Raw genomic sequence first — 11862 nt, 5'->3', positions numbered from 1 at the left:
TCCCCCGCTTAAACTCAGCAGCCCATTTCTTGACTGTGGAGTATGAAGGTGAATCTTGCTTGTAAACTTTAACGAACATTTGGTGAATTTCATTCGGAGATAAACCTTCTTTTACAAAGAACTTTATCACTGCACGGTACTCAAGCTTCTCCATGCCTTACGGTGCTTCACACTACACCCACTGTGATCGACTGTCAAAGCCAAACTGCTAATCGGCACTAGATGGCGTTTCATCTGAGACTTGCAGAGACTTGTATGAACGTGCACATGAGTGCTGCAAGTTCTAGCTCGCGCGATTCTTATTGAGGCCGAGAACTTTTCAGACCACCCTCGTATTGTCGTTCCAAATTACAGCAACAATGTCATCATCTGTGACACACTCCTCTGAGTACCCCCTTGGCTTCTTTTTCATAAGCTTGGCTGACAGCAGTGGGCACTTCGAGAGTCTATTCGTACGAACAGTTCCTGCTGCAAGTATGCTGTCTTTCCAGAGTTGACGCAGAAGAGGAATCGAGGTGAAGTAGTTGTCAAAATACAACTGATGATTGCACCCCACAGGAATTCGCATCGCGAGGTGCAGTACGACACCAGAGCAAAGTCCATATACTTGCTTTAGTTCCTCCGGAATTGTGTTGTGGCCTTGATACATTACGAAGTCGTACAGCAAGCCACTCCTTCCGCACAGGGTGAATACCTTTACTCCCCAGGGTGATGGCTCCCTTGCACATACTGTTTAATTGAGAGCTTCCCTTTAAAAGGTATCATTTGCTCGTCCACTGTAGTTTGTTGTTCGACCTGTAGTTCTAGGCACCGAGCGCGGATACTCTCTAGAAATGGTCTGACTTTCCAAAGTCTGTCCTCGCAGCTCCCCTCTTCCTCTACAGCAGCGTGGAGGTTTTTGTGTAGCTTGAACAATCTCTTTGCTGTCATTGTCTCCGATATGAGGGCAACCCTCGCTGTGTTCTGCCAGTACATTCGTACCCTTGGATGAGGGATAACCCCCATTAAAACATGCATGCCTAAAAGCTTCCGGATTTCGTCTGGATTTGTGTTCACTGAGACCTGGCATTGCTGTACACTGTACAAGTTAGTAAAGTCTGTCAAATGCTTAAACACTGACTGCGGAACATAGCTTGAGAAATAGTTAAAAGGTGTTAGAGCGTCCCCTTCCTCTTGGGTGATGGTCTCTTCTCCAGAGAACGCAATGTTCAGTGGTGGTGTGAAATTCTTTTTCTGCCAGCGCACGGTCTTTGAAACGGCACTATCCTCCATCTCTCCTGAAGTTTGTGCTTCTTCTACAACTACAACAGCATCTTCATCCTCCACGAGGTTGGTAAGCTCAGCTGCAACGCAGGATTCGGTCAGTACACAAGTGGCATCTTCTTCGTCACTTTCCCCGATGTCGGAAACATTTCCATCAGCTATCAGCTCCAGAAGCTTTTCAGCTGACTCTTGCGTTTTCTCATGCCTTTTTGCACTTTAAAACAATGAACAAGGAATGACCAAAAAACCTGCAAAGAAGATCAAAGCAACTGTCAGCGTGTTTCATTTCTGCAGCCACCATGGCACTTTGTACACAATCGTGTACACGTGCGCGCGTCAGCGTTCCGTCATCACCTCAAAAAGGATGAAGTTACCTCAGCTTGGTACTTTATATAACACATAAACATATCTCATGTTTATTTGAGTGCTACAGCGCGAAACAAACAGATAAAACAATGAAGAAAATGGCTCACCGCTCTTCGCTGCACCGGCGTCCGCCATTCCTTGTTTTGAGTTGAATATCTAGTTGAATACCGAGTTGAATATCTAGTTGAATACCGGATCTTTGGGCACCCTGCTGGCAGTGCAAGTTTGCATACCAAAGGGTCCTTCGAATGCTCATGAAGTAATTCCCAAAAGCTTAAGGAATCCCTTTGGCGTAGTCCTCCCAGGCTGCCTGGTCGGCCATTAAAAAAAAATGTTCCCTGTTCTAGAGTAGGGGGTTTTGGCATCTTGGAGTTCTATACAGTTGCTATGGTCAGGATAATAAATCCATGATCCCTGTAAAAATTTGAGTTCTCAAGAATAGATTAGGTAGTCCAAAAAGCTCCCCCATAACCTTAAAGTGCTTTCAGTGCTTTCTTAAAGTAACCAGTGCTTAACCTTAAAGTGTCCAGTGCTTTCATACCTCTGGTGGTTGTTCCATGCGGTGTAGTCTAGATGATTGGAATAAAAATAAAAGGTGAAGGGCAGCCTTCCCTTTATGGGGAGGCAACGGCAGAGGGCAGGCCCTCGCTGGACAATGAGTATGTGTTGTCTATTATCTCAGACCAATCACATTTTGTCAAATGGCAAATTTGCTCAAGGGAGTCTCCACATTAATTGATTTTGCACTCTCTGGCAACATACCCCAGATTCAAGAATTCGGTTGCAGCAGCAACCCCGAGGTTCTGCTATGAAGCCATAGTACTTGTCAGCCCCAACAGTAGTCACAGCTTGGGTGAAGTTGGCCCAGTCGACAGGCAGAAGAGCAGCAATGCGAGAATCCCGGGTGCTCACTGAACATGTTCAGTATTGTCATGTACTGAGTGAGCTCGGTCCACGCAGCCTGTTGCAGAGTCACCCGCATACGCATGGAGAGATCCTCCATGTCAGCTTCCCAGGTAGCAAACATGGTGGGGATGGACTGGTGGGGGGTGTGGACGCCAACCTTGTGCCACAGATCATGAATGAGACCCACTGAGAGGTCCAGCCTCTTTCCAATCTCCGTTTCAAGTTGGTTCAGCACAGAGTCAAGCTTGCGCTGGCTTATGTCTCCCTTTGCGAAGCTCAGGAATGTGCCAGCGAATAGGGTTGTGGGCCCTATTGAGTCTACAACGGGGGTGGCTGCAGTTCGAGAAGAACCTTGACATGCTCCTTGTTCAGTTCGTCTGGGAATGCAAACTGGCATAGCTCTCCCTTGATCCTAGGAAGCCACGGAATGGCAGCCAATGGCCCTGCCTCACGGGCCATTGGCTTGTGCAGCAACCCAGCAGGACCACAATTCATCAGGTATGTTTGCACTCGCTTTCTGAATTGCTTTCGTCCGAGCTACTCGCGAGTATTGGCCGCTTGTGTTTTGGCTTTTCACTCGAACCTTTAGAGCTTGGGCTTTCGTCACCGGACCCCTGTGTTCCTTTCTTGGGGGGGGGGGGGGGGAGGTAGGGGTTCTCTTTTTCAATTTTCGCTTTCGCTTGACTGTGGCCTTTGTGGTCTCCCCAGCGTCTTTTGTACTGACACTTAGTGTGAGGGCTTCAACCTGTTCTTGGTCACCCTCTTGGGAAGCCTGCTGGCCGTTGTTAGAGATTGCCTCTGTTGGCTGGCTCAGACATTCTGCTGGCTTCTCCTTTTCTTGGGTGCCTTTATCCTTTGCCTGTGTTACCCAAAGTGGGGGTGTGATGTCGTATATGCACCCACCGACTAGGACGCCCCAGAGCGGCAGTGACCAAGCGCTGCTAGCGTCACCTGGTGGCGTGCCTATTTATACCGGAGACACCATAATTAAACGGGGATTGCACGAGGGGTTCTTCAACTGTTCACTTGTCATTCCTTCCATGTCGTTGGCCGCTGGCCTGCGGCGCGATCCCCCTTGTTCTACGGCGTCGACGACATAACAATTGGCGACGAGGTGAAAAGGACTTCTAATGCTGCGGGCAATGCATCCGAACCTTGCCACTATTACTGATTCGGATTGTGCTTTGCAATGGACGCCAGGGACTTTGCTGCTACTGAGATGCATCCCTGTTCTACTTGTACTACTGATGCTGCGACGCATCCAAGTTGCTGCCCATGCTATGAAAAACCCCCTGCTATATACTGCTGCAACAACTTACATTATGGACCTCGGATACTACAGAAACGCGCCCCTACTTCCTGCGACCACTTCTTCGGTCTCAGAACGGCCCAGACGCTAGCCGGGCGCTAACCCTACTTCGAACGCTGCTGCTGCGACGCGTCCACTACGTCCACGGACCCCAGGTATGCTTCTGATGCAACGCTACTGCTGTACCCGGGTGTGTCCTTCCTACTATTGCTTCGGACCATGGACACTGAGCACTACAGTGCATTTCATTGATGCTGTCGTGAACTTAGACGCTGCCAAGACAGACCGCTCGTACTACTGAGGCCTAGGACGCTGCAGTTTTACCTGCGTTCCAGTGTACCCGACTCGAGCGCCGACCATGCTTTGTGGAATTCCGCCGCCGCCTTTTTTTGCAGATGCCAGGTCCACCCCCCATACCTTGGGCGCTTTGGCGTCGCGTTTTCCAAATCTACGGGGAGACACTACTCCTGATTTCAAGAAGAGGATTCTTCTTACCGCCCTAGGGGTTGAGGGCCTGCTTACATATTTCGAGCTCCAAGAGGCCCAGACCCAGGCCGGGAATTCTAAACATTCATCGAACGATGAGTCCACGGACGAGTACGTGGAGACGCTAAAGATGCTGGAGCGACACTTCAGAACGCAAGACACCAACGCTCGAGAGACGCCTACAGTTCTTAGCGTCTCATGTACTACACGAGCCCTTACGAGTGCCGAGCGTCCCAAGGAGACGCCTCTGGGTGTCCGTTCGACTACGATTATTCCTCCAACACCGTCTCTTCCGACGCCGTCCCTTTACAGCCTTACCCCTACGAGGCCTACTCCAATGCTGCCTACTTCTATGCCTACCTCTCCGATACCTACGTTCGTGATGAATACTGCTTCGATGCCTGCTTCTTCGAACAGTACTTCAATACATACACCTCCATTACCTGCTTCAAGGCACATCCCCCTACCATGCTCTCTCGAAGGGGGAGAAGAGGCGGCGCAGCTCACTTCGCTGCCGGATTTGTCGGGCGACAGATCAACCGAGCCAAATGCGGCTCCTGTGGACTTCACCTGTGCTGGACTTTTACAGACGCCATGCGGTCATGTACGACGCAGCCTTCTGGGTCGACGGGCCCATGCACCCATACCCTATGCTCCAGCCTGTGGACATCAGTCCACAATGCCCAACTTACGTGAACCACGGGACGCTACTTCTTGTTCATCACTTCCAGCGTTGGCTAGAAGTCCCCGCACCAGCAGGCCTGGGTGCACCGACTTGCGAGTGCGTAAACAATCTGCAGCTTGTGCAGAGGACTTGGATGGACGGACAATACGACGCTGGAAGGATTGGGATCTGTTTGGACACCACGTTACATAACTTTACTGTGCATTAATTTTCTTGTGGTGTGCAGTTTATTTGCAGTGTTTACTTTGCAGTGTTTACTTTGCAGTGTTTACTTTGCAGTGTTTACTTTGCAGTGTTTACTTTGCAGTGTTTACTTTGCAGTGTGTACTTTGCAGTGTGTACTTTCTGTGCAGTGTGTGCTTTCTTGCAGAGTGTAAATTGTTGCCATGAGTCGTGTTGCATGCAGCTACCATTTATATGTATGCATGTTCTTTCCTTTCAAGGGGGGGATGATGTGATGTCGTCTATGCATCCACCGACTAGGATGCCCCAGAGCGGCAGTTCCAACAACTGCTAGCGTCACCTGGTGGCGTGCCTATTTATACTGGAGACACCATAATTAAACGGGGATTGCACGAGGGGTTCTTCGACTGTGCACTTGTCCTTGCTTCCATGCGGTCGGCCGACGGCCTGCGGCGCGATCCCCCTTGTTCTACGGCGGCGCCTCCGCCGCTGCCCGGGCCACAATCGACGACATAACAGGGGGAAACACTGGACGTGGCTACACCCAGTAATCGGTCAGAACAGTGTTTTCTTTATCACCTTCGAGCCCCTGACTTGCCAGCGCAGGAAAAGTGTTTTTGGCACTTGCTGATCGCGTGGTCATCTCTGCATTTCGGGCATGGCCCCACGTCTCTCACATTGCAGAGTGTCGCAGGCAGTGCCAAGATGGCCTTCGTTGCCACAGCTCCTGCACACTCGCACACCTTAAAACTCGTATTGAACTGTAGTGTCGACGACCTCTAAAGAGCTTGGCACCGTGGTCTTCATTTCACTTTTCGCACGGCGGATGCTGGTGGTCGCCGAGGGAAACCCGGGTCCCTCTTGTGTCACGCTGGCGATCTCGCCATACTTTTCTAGTGCCTTCGACAGTTCGATGTCCTGGTGCTTGGCAGAGTACCCGAGCCCTCAGACAACCTTTACTTTCGTTCTTCGGTGTTCAAACTGGACAGCCATTTACCAAATTATGACAACGGGATCGGATAGGGACTGCCTTACAGCTGCCCGCGTCTTCAGGAAGATTTCATGCTTGCCTCCAGTGAAATCTTTTGACTCCACCTAGTTTGTTCTTTGTGAACTTCTGTGCTAAAGCTTTGGTCAACTCTACGGTGTTCACGCCTTGCTTCACTCCAGTGATGTCCCGGAGAAGTCTCCCTTGTGCTTGCTCTGCCAATCGCGCTGTGGCCGGCATTTGCCAAGCGCCACTGCTCCAAATTGGTCTGTGGAAAAATCCACCCCCGACAGCTGTTGGGGGTGGACAGCTGTCGGGGCGGGAGGGGGGGGGGGGAAAGGGAGACGCGTAGGGACGGGCAGAATAGACAAAATGGCTGCTCAAAGGCGCCGGGCGCACCTGATACTGCACAACCTCCTCTCTTTAATTACCCCCCTCTTGTCTGTCGAAGAAACTTGTAATCGCTTATGCACAAAAAGACAAATGAGCTTTTCATGAAATAGCTAATGCAAACCTCAGCACAGCCCAGAAGCTACTACTACTGCAGTGTTCTCACACATGCGAACTAACACACTTTCATGCGCTATAAAAAAAAAAAGAATAGGTAGAAGTGGAATAAAAATAAGCCAAGGGCAGTCTTATGCAAACTTTTTATAGAAGCTCGCCCAGTTTATTAGCAGGTTTACCTGGGCTGTCCCGTCCGGTGATGGGTCAGTCTTCTTCGATGACCCAGCCATCAAAGCCGCGAGGTTCATGTCTGGCAGCGGTGAGGGCTGTCGTTTCTTCGGGTTGTCCACCCCACGGTTCCTCTCATGAGCTGCTGCCTTTGCACGCGCCGTGTGTAAAGTTCCTGCAAAATTGCTCTTGTATACTCTGGGACAGTTCATCTTGGCAGAGCAGCGAAGGCTACGGAGGCGGGGCTTCTGCACATTCGTGTTACTTCGCTACTAGTTCAGCAGCTTGCAGCCGATTTCAGTTCTAGTTACGGTTTTGCTTGCTCGCAACGGTAACGTGTCAATTCAGGCTGACGGCGCCTTACACCAGCATACACGTTGCAAGCCACCTGCTTGGTCTATTTTGACAGCCACTCTTTGTCGCATTTCAAGTATATTTTTCTTCAATAACTAAACGGCGAGTTTGCGGCCGCACACGGACCAACATGCATCAGGGACGCCCTGTTTACTGCGGAGAACAGGCGTGCAGAAAATGTGGTGCTAACAAATGCAAGAAAAATGAGAAATTCATGTAACGTGAACAGTAATTTTATTTTACCTACGACTTCCTATAACTGTTTTAGTTAAGTAGCAGTATTAGCAGCATTTATTTGAGCTAGGTAAATGAGAAAAGTATTATAAAATTAGGTACCATTTCATGGCACGTGGGCAGGCATGTGTTTCGGCTCTAACTTCTACAGCACTGCCAAGATAAGGTGTCCCCAAGTATAGTGCATTGTCACCCGGCACAAGTCGCAAAATGCCATGCAGGGGGGTGCCTCGCAGTTGGGCCCCCTGAGCCGCGTGATCATTCTCGGAGACCGTCCAGCCGTGGAACAGGCAAGGTACACGGTCCAGCAGCAAGGTCTTCTGTCAATATTGTCATCTTAGAGCTGCTGTCGGAGGAACGCTGTCAGGATGCCCATGGCGCTACGCCTCAGCACACACCAAGCCCTGCAGTTGGTGCACGCCTGCCCATCAACTGCGGCCCAGTACATGTTCGAGGAAACAATAGATGACAGCCACTTGTACATTTGGATAGCATTTTATTACGTTTGCAACCAACACTTCGAGCAGGCCAGCTAGCTATAGTTGACATCACTGAGGGTTCCCTTGATGAAAATAATACGCTAGGTACAGAAAGGCTTCCGAGTTACGACATATGGGCGGCCGCAGCCACTTCCGTGGCAAGAACGTGGTTGACTAACCAGGTGCGGGAGGGATTACGTGCGATGTCAGAGGGATCTCGTGTGACACACCCGGTGGCGCTGATTGCACTTGCGATTCCCGTGCGCTGTCTACAAACGGAAAGTTTCCCCTCTCGCCACCCTGCCTGGCGCTGCGTGCTCCCGTCGCGGTGTTCGCTGCGTGTGCTACGGTCATAGGACCCAAGGGTTCCTACAAGGCATCGACTTTTCCGACACCTGCGACATGATCTTCTATCACGGCACACTACTCAAGGGATCCTTTGAGGCAAGACATTGCAGTGGTATGCAGTTTTATGTTGCCTGGAAGTTGACATGGAGCTCTGGGCTAGGTGCATTTGGCAGCCAGGTGATCTAATTGTCGGCAATTATAGCACGTTGCTCTATTTAGGTTCTGGCCTGAGCAATATGCAGGGTCACAGTGTTTGGAAGAAATTGCCTTATATCTGGGCATATATCTAGTTCACTGAGCGGTAAGCTGGCGATACGAGTGGGCTGTGGTGGTGGTGCGGTTTGTCGAAAAGCAGTTGGGGCTGGGATAAGTGCGGGCTGTGGACAGGACCAGGAGATACTGAGTGTCTTGGATATTATCCAGCGGGTGAGGCGGTCATGGTCACAAGTATGATCAACCTTGGTCACAATGCTTAGGAACTCGGCAACAGTTTTCGGTTCCTGCATTGAGATTGCCAGAGCCCCCTGGTTGTTGTGTATCCTTTGCACGAGATACTTTATGCGTTCTTTGTCGGCTAGCTATTTACAGCCACTCTTTGTCGCATTTCAAGTATATTTTTCTTCGATAACTGTACCACGTACACTGAACCTCGTACACTGAACCACGTACACTGAACCACGGGACAGTAGCAGATAAGTCGGGCAGCATGGTGACACTGATTGGTTGGGTGGGCGCAAAAGATGCGGTGAATGCCAACTGCTGTTGTAGAAACTCTGAGTACCGTTAAAGCCCGAGAGATAGCCCACCTAAAAACTCGAGTAAAAGTATGAGGTGGGCTAACTTTCAGTGTGCAGTAAAAAAAAGTTGAAAAAAGTAATAGCAGCCAAAGAATGAACATGTGTTTATTAATAAGCACTCAATTTATTCGTCGTCAAAACCGTCAAACGAACAGTTGCTGTCACTTTCAAACAAAAGGTCGACAACCTCCTCACGCACGGTGTTCAACGTGGTTGGCAGGGCAGCGGAAGGGACCGGCAAAGCAAGCCGCTTATGAAGCTTTCAGTCTTCTGATCCATCAAGGGCGGTTGATATACTGCACCACTTGAAGGGGCAGGCGACAACTTCCTCGCTCATGGCCACCCAAGCCTTGTGAACGAAGTTGACGACTTCTCGTTGCCGCAAACATTATCACTGCTATTGTCGAGGTGGGGGGGGGGGGGGGATATCTCGGTGTTTTTGAGAAACTAGAAAATCATGCCAATAGTAGGGGTGGGTTATCTTTTGGGGGTGGGACATCTCTTGAGTTGCATGATTTGTACTACGTCCGGTGTAAAGGGTGGCATGGCTGAAATTGTCGGTTGGGCTGTAGCTGAACCATGTGCAGTCTCGAAATAGCAGAAGTAGCGTCTGGTGATGCGCTTACTGTTTTCTAGGCGTTGTCGGCTAGGAGATGCTGGATGAGCTTGTCTTTTGAGCCCGAGGTGTCGGGCTTGCGCTGTGCCAATTCTTTTCTGATGAAGTCGGCTCTGAATCCGACGAGATCAGCGGCAGTAGCCTCTTTCCATTTGATAAGCGGCATGGCGACGGCCTGGTATGGGCAGCTTTCTTTGGCTAGGCGGACGAAGGTGCAAATACTGGGCTGGGCTGGAGAGACGTGGCGGGAAGGCTATTGTACAGCTCGTAGGGTCGACTGCGCCATATCTGAGCAGGAAGAGGTTTAATGTTCACCAGATTACATCAGATTACAACGAGCACGACATAACAACACACATGCACCGGGCTTCAGCATCACACACATGGCGTCTGTCCCTTCTAAGTCCCCAGTTGCCAGACCACTGGCGGTTCTATAGCTGTATGTGGCGGAACACAGGCGGTGAGGCGCAACAGTAGCAAGGAGTTCGGCGGGCAGCAGACCTCGAAACTTATATAGCACCCCTGAAAGTGCATGAAGCACACTAATAATGCTAATGCATCAATAACGTGATGGTTTATACCCTTGATAGCCTTGAGCCACCTATTATGTGTGCTGCTCGTGTGGCATCACTTTCTTTTAGCTTTGCATGCTCTGTACACCGTCCCATTCAGGCACCTTGTTCTAGCAATCGACAGCATTATGTTAAAGTGCCAAACCCCGACATCATAGGCAGGTTGTCTCACGAACTTGTGAAACATCAAAAGGAGTTGTGACCTGTTGTGCACAGGCACAAAACTGGATTGTGAAAGATTGCTACAAGAAGGCGACCTTCTATAGCAATTGGCTCATGGGGAATGAAATGGTGTCACATAGGTCCAATGTAGGATGGGTTTACCCGTGGCACTCATTGCTACTCATGAGCTTGTTTCATTTTACTTTTTTTACTTGTTATGAACTTGTCAAACTTGCTCTAGTCATCTTGCATCTGCTGAGAAATTTTGAAATCTGGCTCACCATTCAGAGGCTCCCAGTGATTTGAGCAGACGCATTTCACCGTATGGCAATAACCTAAACAGCCACCTCTTTGGTTTGCGAGGCTTACATCGGGCCTTCCTTATTGTGAGGCCCAATGTCACAGCATAGCAGGTGACCAAGTGAGCTGAAGTAAGTGTCAAAGCGTTTTGATGTCCTGGTCCCACGTGACGACTTCCTGCATCGTGATGTTGCAACCCAGTCACCTCCTGGGAAGCGAAATCGAAACTGACTGTAGAAAAGCTATTAAATTATTTTGAGTGCTCTGGGAGGCTTGTCACTATTCTTCTCTATGGTTTAGAGGTCTTGAATCTTCGTTTAGCACAAAAAGAAGAGCAAAAAATAATATGCCGGTACTCCTTTAATGCAAGCTATAGCTTGTCCGGGTAAAACACTTAATCAAAGGCAACACCGCTTGTCCGGGTAAAACACTTAATCAAAGGCAACACCTCAACATTGTGCTCTTTTGGCACAATCCACATCGTGGATTGTGCCAAGAGTAAGGAGATCGTTCATCAACAGGTTCAGAGAGTGTGCGGTGCAACCAATCGCTGTAACATGAGGAAATGGCTCAATAACAAGAGCCCATGCTGCTTTCATATTGCTGGCATTGTCGGTTGCCAGAGCCTTTACCTTTTAGCTACCGACTGATTCCATAACAGCACAGATTTCTTCTGTCAGTATAGGCCGCAGTATGCCTATTGGTGCCGGGGTTGATTGACTTGAAAAACAATGGCAATGGTGTGCAGAGTACAAAGTTTATAACTGACTCTCCTTCGATGTTAGTCCAGCCGTCAGTGACAAGGGTGATGCATGAAACCTTTTCAATAGAATTATTCATGGATACGGTAGCTGCCTCGTACTCAGCGTCGAGCAGTGGACCAGCCAAGCTGTGCCGGCTTGGCGGCTTGTAAGATGGTCTGAGTGCTTTAAATGCTGCCTGCCAATAGTCATTTGTAACCAAGTAAAATGGCGAGTTGGAAGCATATATCGCTTTCGCCAACGCTTTATCGGCGTTCTTCTGCGCTTGAAGTGTCATCGTATCGACGAACTGAATAACCCTTCCAGTCGCTGAGGCTGCGCTGCTTGCTGCGCTGCTCGCTGTGCTGCTTACTGTGCCGTTATTTTTGCTTGAACTGA

General features: G+C 49.7%; 1 pseudogene; it reads right to left on the bottom strand.

Moving 5' to 3' along the window:
• Positions 1-446: 446 nt before the first annotated feature.
• On the bottom strand, positions 447-7073 carry LOC125947667 (piggyBac transposable element-derived protein 4-like; annotated as a pseudogene).
• Positions 7074-11862: the final 4789 nt, after the last annotated feature.

This window comes from Dermacentor silvarum, chromosome 8, assembly GCF_013339745.2.
Source record: "Dermacentor silvarum isolate Dsil-2018 chromosome 8, BIME_Dsil_1.4, whole genome shotgun sequence".
Classification (NCBI taxonomy): Eukaryota; Metazoa; Arthropoda; class Arachnida; order Ixodida; family Ixodidae; genus Dermacentor; species Dermacentor silvarum.
Note: the sequence above shows the minus strand (reverse complement) of the source record. Positions and strands in the feature narration are given on the sequence as shown.